We start from the raw sequence: 9,378 nt of genomic DNA on the forward strand, positions 1-9,378 counted from the left end.
AAGAATACTAAAATAAAATAATATATAACTTATTTTAACACTGTGAATTGTGAGATCCAGGCAATAATCATTGACTGCTTTGACCACTCATTGAAAGTTTGGCACCATGACATCACATGAAACCACACATCAATCTTAATGTTACTAAAGGAGGGGTAAACATGTTTCTTCCCTTCTGATGTGCGGCAAAAGAACATAGACTCACCTTTAAGTACTCACATTAAAACTGTAAAAAACAAAAGCAAAATTTGAATCTAATGAAGCTTGAGTGTAACTATCAGTGGAAATATGGATGATTGGGAATATGCCAAATTGCATAACGATAAATTTCTAAGTTTTGGGAAATTGCTTCTGTTTATAAACATGTTCAATATATTTCACAAATATGTGAAATGGGAAAAAGGGTAATGATGAGAGAAATGGAGAACTTGTAAACCAATGAAATCTAAGACATATCACCAGATATAATGTTATTCTCTAGAATCCTATTTTGAACAAAGGTGGCTAAACAATTTAAGGACAGTTGATTTCAGGTAACAAAGAGTATTCTTTGGGATAACAATATTCCCTCTAAAATCACTAGTTCCTCAGGAACACTTTTGAAAGTGTTCCTCCAGTTTTATCCTAAAGATAACTTTAATTTAGCATTTTCTTTTTAATTTTTCACCTAAATTTTCAGCCTCCTCTCGATACACTATATAGTGGTCAAAATTTGAGGGTTTTTATATGAAAAAGAACTCTCCAAACTCTTTCTGATATATGGAATTTTCTGCAGTGATTTATTCATCAATATGATTCAATATTCTCAGAAATCTCAGTGTCTTTGTTCCACTGATCTCTCCCATTTCTGTCAGATTTCAGAAACACAATCATTATCAAAAGTTTTAATTTGTGACTTAAATTACTACTGAGGAGCTTTGTTTAATATGTCATGTTTAACCCAAAGTCCATGTTCTTTTATTTCAAGTTTGCTTTTTTAGTTTTCTATTTATTTTTTAATTAATTTTTTACATTGTTGTTCATTTTTAAACAATATTTGCTAGTTTTCTATTTATTTTTATATGCAGTCATGAAATGTTATTTTAACAATAGTTCTTGCAGACGTTCCTCAAAAATACCTGCTATTACTTTTTTCACTGTATATGCATCCCTTTCCTCACACTGAGAAATATTTGCTTTCCTTACTCTGAAATCAAAGGCATATAAGAAATTGGAGTACCCTAACTGTAAGTTAAATCGATATGGGTGCCAAATGATGAGGTCAGCCAGAGAAAGAAAAGGGGAGCAGGAGGTGAAGGAGAAGGGGTAAGGGAGGGAGAGAGACCATTATTTTCCATGGGACACCCATAAAAAATCAGAGGTTCTAAGAACTTTTAAGTGCTGCCTCCATCAACCAAATTGTGAATGTCAGAATGATGCACCCCTTTCTTAAGGGAACATTCAGAGTACAAGATATGACCTTTGTCCTAGAAGGAATGCTCTGAACTCCAGAGTTTCCCTCTTACATCATAGGCTTATAATTTGCTAAGTTATCCATCATAGGCTTAATAATTTGCTTGACACTTCCTATTCATGAACTTCAATTAGCACAATGCTATTAATTTCAGTGAACTTCATGAGGTTTCTCAAAAAGCAAAGATATTCAAGATCCCTGTGGACCGTGATCTATCAGAGTGCAAGAGGATTTGCAGAGTTGGAACAGGAGAGGAGTATGTATGTTCATATATAAACTTTTTTTGATCCTTTGGAAATTGAAGGGAGCATATTGTGTAAATTATAGCTCCGTACAGACTACCAAAATCAAACTGTTTCAATAAAATCCCACACCTGACATATAGCTAAGGCTCTCCTTTTGTTATATTTACAGTAGGCTACTGTCATCCGCCCTGAGTCAGCCTGTTCTTTTTTGCACAGATTGAACCAAAAAAATCAAGTATTCTACTACCATGTATTCATTAACTCAAAGTAGTGCCAGTCACTGTAGCTTAACTTTGAGATTAAGTATGATTTCTGATTTTTGTCTTAGTGAAGAGAAGGGACCATTTCAGGACTTTATACTTAGCAATATTTACCTTAACAACTCTAACTATGCAAATTCAAAAAGTACTCTATTGACTTTTCCAAATATTAAGAATACCCATCAAACTATGCACTCAGAATCTGGAGAGACAACTATGGACTTAAATCCAATTTCAATTAAGAGTTCATTAAGTACCTGTTTTTTTGTAAATTCTAAGTCTCACTGGGAAGGAAATTTAGATATGTATTAGTGTAAACCTAAACCATAAATGTAATGACCTAAAATTCTTGAGGGCCTTCCTAGTGGCACAAGGGGTTGAGTCCCACCACTGTGAAGCTAGCAGCCACTGTAGCACAAGTTTGATCCCGGCCACCTAGGGGGCTAGCCCACATGGCACAGCAGAGCTCTCCTTTCTTGCCCGCTGTTACCCTCAGCAGTGTGTTTCAGTCAATCCACCTATTCTGTTTCCCACTCTTGTCTCTGGTGAATCCTCTTCCCCCAGGCCCCTGCACCTCTTGCCTGTACCATAGTTGTTGTATGCATAAATAAATGAACCTTTAAAAAAAATTCTTGATGGTGTTCTTTCCCTAGTATGAAGTAACTGTTCTAAACAGGCACATTTTTAGTAAGGATTTGCTTAATATGTAGTTTTGCATTGTGCTATTATTGTAGAGTCCTTCCTTAAGGTAATCTAGTTTCCATGTCAACAGGTGGATTCTGGTTCAGAGAATAAATTATACAGAGAAATTGGGTGAGAGATTGTGCCTTTCTCCTTATGACAGCTAATACCAGTCTTCTGGTTGCCAGTTCTTAATATGCTATGGTTGCACAAATAGTAGCCAGTAACACCCTGGCTTTCCACCTTTGTTTCACCCGTAGGTAACATATAGTCTATCTTATATCACAACAGGACTTTACAGAAAATGGCATTCTGCTGTTTGATCTATTGATATAATCACAAGATTGTTATCTTTTTGTTAATGTGATGAATTACATTGATTAATTTTTAGATGTAGAATTATCTTTGTGCCCCTGGAATAAATCCCTGCACCCTTGGTCATGAAGTCTGGTCATTTTAATGTGTTGCTTAATTCAGTTTACTGAGATTGTGCTGAGGATTTTGCATGCATGTTCATTAGGTGTATTAGTGTGTAATTTTCTTTTTTTTTTTTTTTTTTGTGATGCCCTTGTCTGGTTTTGGTATCAGACTAATGTTGGGCTCATGGAATGTATTCAGAAGCATTTCTGCTTGCTTAATTTTTTTGGAACAGTTTGGGAAAATAGGTGTTAGTTCATCTTTGGAGATTTAGTAGAACTCACTAGTAAAAGCACCTTGTCTTGGCCTTTAAGTTTCTGTGAGTCATTTGATTAGAATTTCAGTCTCATTGCTTGTAATGAGTTTGTTTGGGTTTTCTATTTCTGCCTGATTGGGTTTCAGAAGTTTGTGTAACTCTAAGAACCTGTCCATTTCTTTTCCTCTAAGAATTTGAAATAATCTTTTGTTTTTGAACCCTTGCACACATAGCTATTAAATTGTAGTCACTGCAAAACATTAGTATACTAGAAGTGTTGTATTTATTCTGGTATATGCATGAATGTAATTGTGATAGAATCATCTTTTTACATGATTTTGAAATAAATGGCCATTATCAAAACTGAAACTTCCACCAATTGTTATGTTTGATGTTTAGAAAAAACAAAACATTTGAAGATCATTCAATTGACCACTCCAAAACGATTATATTAGAGTTCTGTTAAGTACACAATCTTCCGAGGAAAACATTATGAAACTTGTGGCATTCATTTAGATGCAAGAAAATGGAAATATGTATTTTATATTGAGATACCTTCTTTTATACTGATATATAATTATACAACAAAATTATAATTATACAACAAAAAGTATATAATACATTATATATTGAAAAACATGTTCAAACAATAATCCTATTTTTATATTGTTTGTTTAGTAAATGGCCCATTATTTCAAGATTGATTTTGAACACTATTATGAAATTTTCTTGATTTTTTTACTTAAAACTGATCATATCTTATGAAAATTATAAAAAATAGAACATTAAGGAATATTAATTGACCAGTCATATTAACATCAACTATAACATAACTAAAATGTCTTAGTTATATTTTTTAAACCAGATATTGAATACTTATTTTCTCATATATTGTATTCTACTAAAATTTTCATTCTATAACTCTTGGGAATCTTGGAAGAGTTACAATAATAAAATTGAAAATATTCTGTTCACAACTGCAAATGAACATTAGATGGATAAATTGGTATTGAAACAGAAAAGGGAATAAAGCAAAGTTGCTGTCCTGGAAGAATTGTCCTGGATTTATGTCTCCCACATGGTAGTATTTAATAGAACTTTCTCCTAAAAATACTCTTTTGGCACTAACTCCTTAAATCTCATTAGTACTACAGGGAAAAATGGTTGAACATGGAATGAGGAGAAATGACAGCTATTCTTATAGTCAGTTGGGAAAAGAAAAACAGATTGAACCTAATTTTCTACGAATTTCTAATTGCAATTAAATTCCCCATATAAGGTACCTAACTATGAATTTTGATTAAATAAAGCAATGAAAGGGGAGGGTAGATGACAGAGATTATTAGTATAGATTCTGTTTCCTCAGCCTGAGAGTATACAGATTCACCTGTAGATATTTTCCCTTCTGTTTCTGTGTTTTAACAAGAGTAAAATGAGTTAAGCCTGAAAATGGTTTCATTGTTCATATAAAACAAGTCATTTTTTTTGTTAATCTCTCAAGAATAAACTTGGAAACTTAAGTACAAAAACACATACAAAAAGAAATCTGGATATTTTTCTCTAAAGTGTAAGTTGATCCATATTGGGAAAATGAGATTTTCTTATTCATGCAGGTGGTTTCTTGCTTGATATTTCAACTCAATCAATTGTAATTAAATTGAGACTAATTAAATTGGGAAATCAAAAACAAATGAATTGACAAGGTGAATCATTCCCTTAAGACTGAAAAGAAATTTAAAATTAAATGTAATTTTCACAGGCAAAGAGAAAGTTATCATCATTATAGGTCAATTACCTAAGGCATTCTGGAGTAGCTTTATTGTAAGAAATAATGAACTTAGGGCCCCGCATTGTTAAGATTATAAAAGAAAATAGTTGTCCAAGAAATTAATTTAAACTTTTTGTTGTATAATTATAAGTACTCTACATATTTATTAAACAATAATCTATCCTTAGAGATGTGCCTAAGGCATCAGAAAATGCAGCTGAAATAGTTATTGTTATGAGTTCTTTGCAATTGTAACGTGTTTTTAACTTACAGCATTATAGATATGTCTAAGCCAGAGTTTTAATGTAAATATGAAGACACATTTGCTTTATTTTTTTACCATCCTTAAAAGTAAATATGCTGGGTCCTGATTTTTGGTGCTTAAACATGTTAAAAAATAATAGCATTTTTTTTTGTAAATAAAAAAATAGGTGGAACCTAACACATTTTGTCATTTTTTAAGTTAAACTTGGTCGACTATTGACAATTTAATTCACATTAACCTATACTGTAAAATCCAGTTTGTCTAATTTCTCCCAAAGATTAATAGGGTCCTGAGAGGATTTTAATTTTCTGGGGTAAGCAGCTATTTAATAATAGGAATGATATAAAAGCAAAACCTTTTGGACTGCCCTCACAGTGATCTTTTGTTTCTTCCACAAAACATCATGTAAAAATGTAACTAAATATCATCCACTTAAGTGAATACCTATGAGTTTTTACACATAAAAAATATTTTAAGAATTTCCAGAGAGCTATTCTATTTCAACACCAGAATGAATCTTTTCTGAGACTAAGAATAAAAATCAGATGAGACTACCATTCCCCTAGTGGCTAGGGAAGGTTATTAATAAAAAGGGGGCTATCCAGGATTTCAAGTCCCATGTCTGAATCCCACTTGTCATAGATCCAGCCACAGCTGCATGCACATCTTTCCCTTGGATTAATGCAAAACCTCTGACTGATGCTCCAAGGGCAACCTCAGCAATAATTCTAGAAAGGAAATTTGATCACTCTTTCCTGCCCCCCCCACCCCATATACTTTTAAAGACCTAAGTGACTTCTCATTGCTTTTACCAGTAATTTCAAAGTTTTTATCGTGACTTTGAAATTCACATTATTACCTGCATAAATTAACCCCCAGAGTCATGATTATTCACTTCCAGATGCTTCCTGCCCTCATCCGTTCCCCCAAAAATACTGCAGAGTACACTGGAGACGATCTTGATGAACTTCTTTTCAGCTTTGCAGAAGGCCTGTGCACGCTTCTTTACAGTTTTCTGTGTCATTCATACCTCACGGATATGGATATCTGTGGGGGACAACATTCTACCTCACACAGATTGCTAAATAACACCTAGTCCCTAGGTCTGCTTATTGCAGTCATCAGACTCCCCTCCCACTTCCTGATAGGCAATTAAACAAGAATAAAACAGTCCCCTTCATCATTTACTCTTTGGTCTTTGCATAAGATATCTTGTATAAAATATGAAATATAATAATTACATGTTAGTGATATAAAAATCTAAAGCATATTAGGAATATTCCTGAAAAGTGTTAAGTGCCTGGAACTAGATAAAGAACCATAATGATTTAATTCCTAGAAAGTTGCAGAACTTTGGTTAAGATCCCTTTCAATTTCATTTCTGGATTCCTCATTCTGTGCCAGGATTACATCTTTGTCTTCACTATTTAATTTCATATCAGAACTATTTTTTATCAAAAACCACATCCCTTTGAAATATTTCTGCTCTTTAATGTCTGCATCTCTGACTTCCCTCTGCCCTAATAACCATTTCTCCATTTCTTTTGTATATTTACTATAGTTTAATAGAGTTGGAGTTCAGAGGGCTGCATGATGCTACTCAGTACTGAGGGCATACAAGAGCAATTTGTAAATTAGAAGGGAAAGGCACTTTTCTGTTACCTTAGGTTACAGAGCAGTATTCAAATATACTTTATGATTTAATTTATTTCAAATTTGAAATAGTATCTCATTTAGCTATAGAATTTTAACTAAATATTTAATATTAAATTAATTAAATTTAAAAGAATCAAATGGATTGCATTCATACAGTGAATTTTTTGTTATTTTTCTTCTATTCGTTCAACATCATACCTACCACTCTCATAATCATTACCAAAGGAAGTAATATCCCCAAGGATAACTTTGAAGAATTTATGATTTGTGGGGCTTGGTACTTCATTGTCTCTTTAATTATTTTTTTAACTAAGGTAGCTTTATTTTCACTGCAAAGTAATATTGGTGACCCAGAAAAGTACAATGTATTCTAAGGCCCTCTCTCTCTAGGAATAACCTTCCTTATACTAATACACTAATGTTTCTTCATTATTTTTGATTTGGGCAAATGCTTTTGTAGTCACAGAAATGCTAAAGATGAAATGTGAAAACCTTTGTGCCTATCAACTATACTTACTGAGATTCCAGTAAATGCAAATCTTGCAATGAAAATTAGAATCACGTGTTTCCAGGATAGCATTTCATAATGCCAGACATTGGACAATTCTGATTTTCTGGGATTTTTACCTTTCATTTTCACAACTGATAATTTTTTTCCCTGCCATAGTTATATATAAATAATAAATTCAGAAAAGATAATGTATATTAGTCAATTATTCTAAGCATTTTAACTTCTTAAAATAGCTCAAAGTTAGTAATACTACTATTGACATTCAAAAATAAATACAATAAAGCTTGTAGACATTGTATCAAGGGACATATATTAATAAGTGACTTGTTTAAACTTAAACAGAGATATTTAATGTCATAAACTGTAATTGTAACCAATCCATCATATAAGCCATCTCCAAATATTAAGACATTCTTAGCATTGAGGATTCTAAGAATATTACTGGTGAATTCATGAGCTTGAGGATTATTTTTCCTTCCTGGATTTTCCCCCCAGCTCTAATGAAATATATACTTGATACAACATTGGTAAGTTTAAGGTATGCAATGTGATTGTTTATATACATATATATTTTGAAATGTTTACTAAAATAATGTTTGATAATGCATCCTTTACCTCACATAATTATTTGTTGTTTTTGTGATGATGAGAACATTAAAACCCCACTCTCATAACAACTTCCAATTATGCAATACAGTATCATTCACTGTAGTCATAATGCCGTCTACCAGCTGGCTGGGACTTACTCATAACAGAGAGTCTGTATTCTTTTACTCTCAGTGTTTTCAGTTTCAAAACAGCTGTGACATTTATGTCTGTTAGTTTTCATCAATAATGATTGAATTTCCTCATTTCTTTTTTTAAAAAATATTTTTTCATGCATACAAGAACTGGGGTAGAGGCCAGAGGTATGGGTGGTGGGAGGATTCACCAGAGACGGAGCGGGGAGCAGAACAGCTGGATCCACTGAAATACACTGCTGAGGGGAGCAGCAGGTGACTCAGGAGAGGTCTGCTGCACCATGTGGGTAGCTCCCTGGTGGGGGAATCGAACTAGAGCTGCAGTGGCTGCCAATTGCTTGATAGTGCTGTCTTTAACCCCTGCACTACCAGGGAGGCCCTAGTTTGTGTTTTCTTGTACTTGGCATTTGTTCTTATCTTTCAGCATAACTTGCTTTCTTTGGGAAATCACTCCTCTCCACTCCAGTGGGAATGAAGTCCTGCTAATTCTTGCTCCAGAAATGGATGCCAGGCCCTGTTCTAGTCAATCAGTTTATTTTGCTATCTAGACATAATGCTTGCTTTGGGGATGATGGTCTGGGACTGCAGTTCATCCAGAGATATTTATTCCCATGACGTTTGATAAAATTTGAGTGACAGTAATCTTTTTATTTGCTATTGTGATTACAAGGTGAATATTTTAAGCTTGATTTGTGACACCATATGGACGGAACTGAAGATGAAAGTAGAGGGGGACATTGAGACAATGAGCCTCTGGCTCCAAACATTTCTGAAGATAACATGGCCTTGCCTTTTTATTTTTATGTGCCAATAATTTCCTTTATTTGTGTAAGCCATATAATCTGGTTTGTCAGACTCTGTTTTATTCTATTACTGACGTGTAATCCACTGTAGCCAGCTTAATCACACCGGAATTTATTACAGGCTGTTAGGTTTTAGAATTTAAAGAATGCAAAAAAAAAGTCTTTAAATGCACTAGCCAGGAAATGTGATTTGACATTCACAGCTCATGTTGCAACCTCTATGATGGTGGGGACTGTGCACTGCAAACTTTACTGAGCACCCCCAGAAGTACCATATGTTTCTGCCATTAACTTGTAAAGAGATGGCCTCTTCCCAGAAGAAT

Source organism: Talpa occidentalis, unplaced genomic scaffold (assembly GCF_014898055.3).
Source record: "Talpa occidentalis isolate TD23 unplaced genomic scaffold, MPIMG_talOcc4v2.1 talOcc4.6, whole genome shotgun sequence".
Lineage (NCBI taxonomy): Eukaryota > Metazoa > Chordata > Mammalia > Eulipotyphla > Talpidae > Talpa > Talpa occidentalis.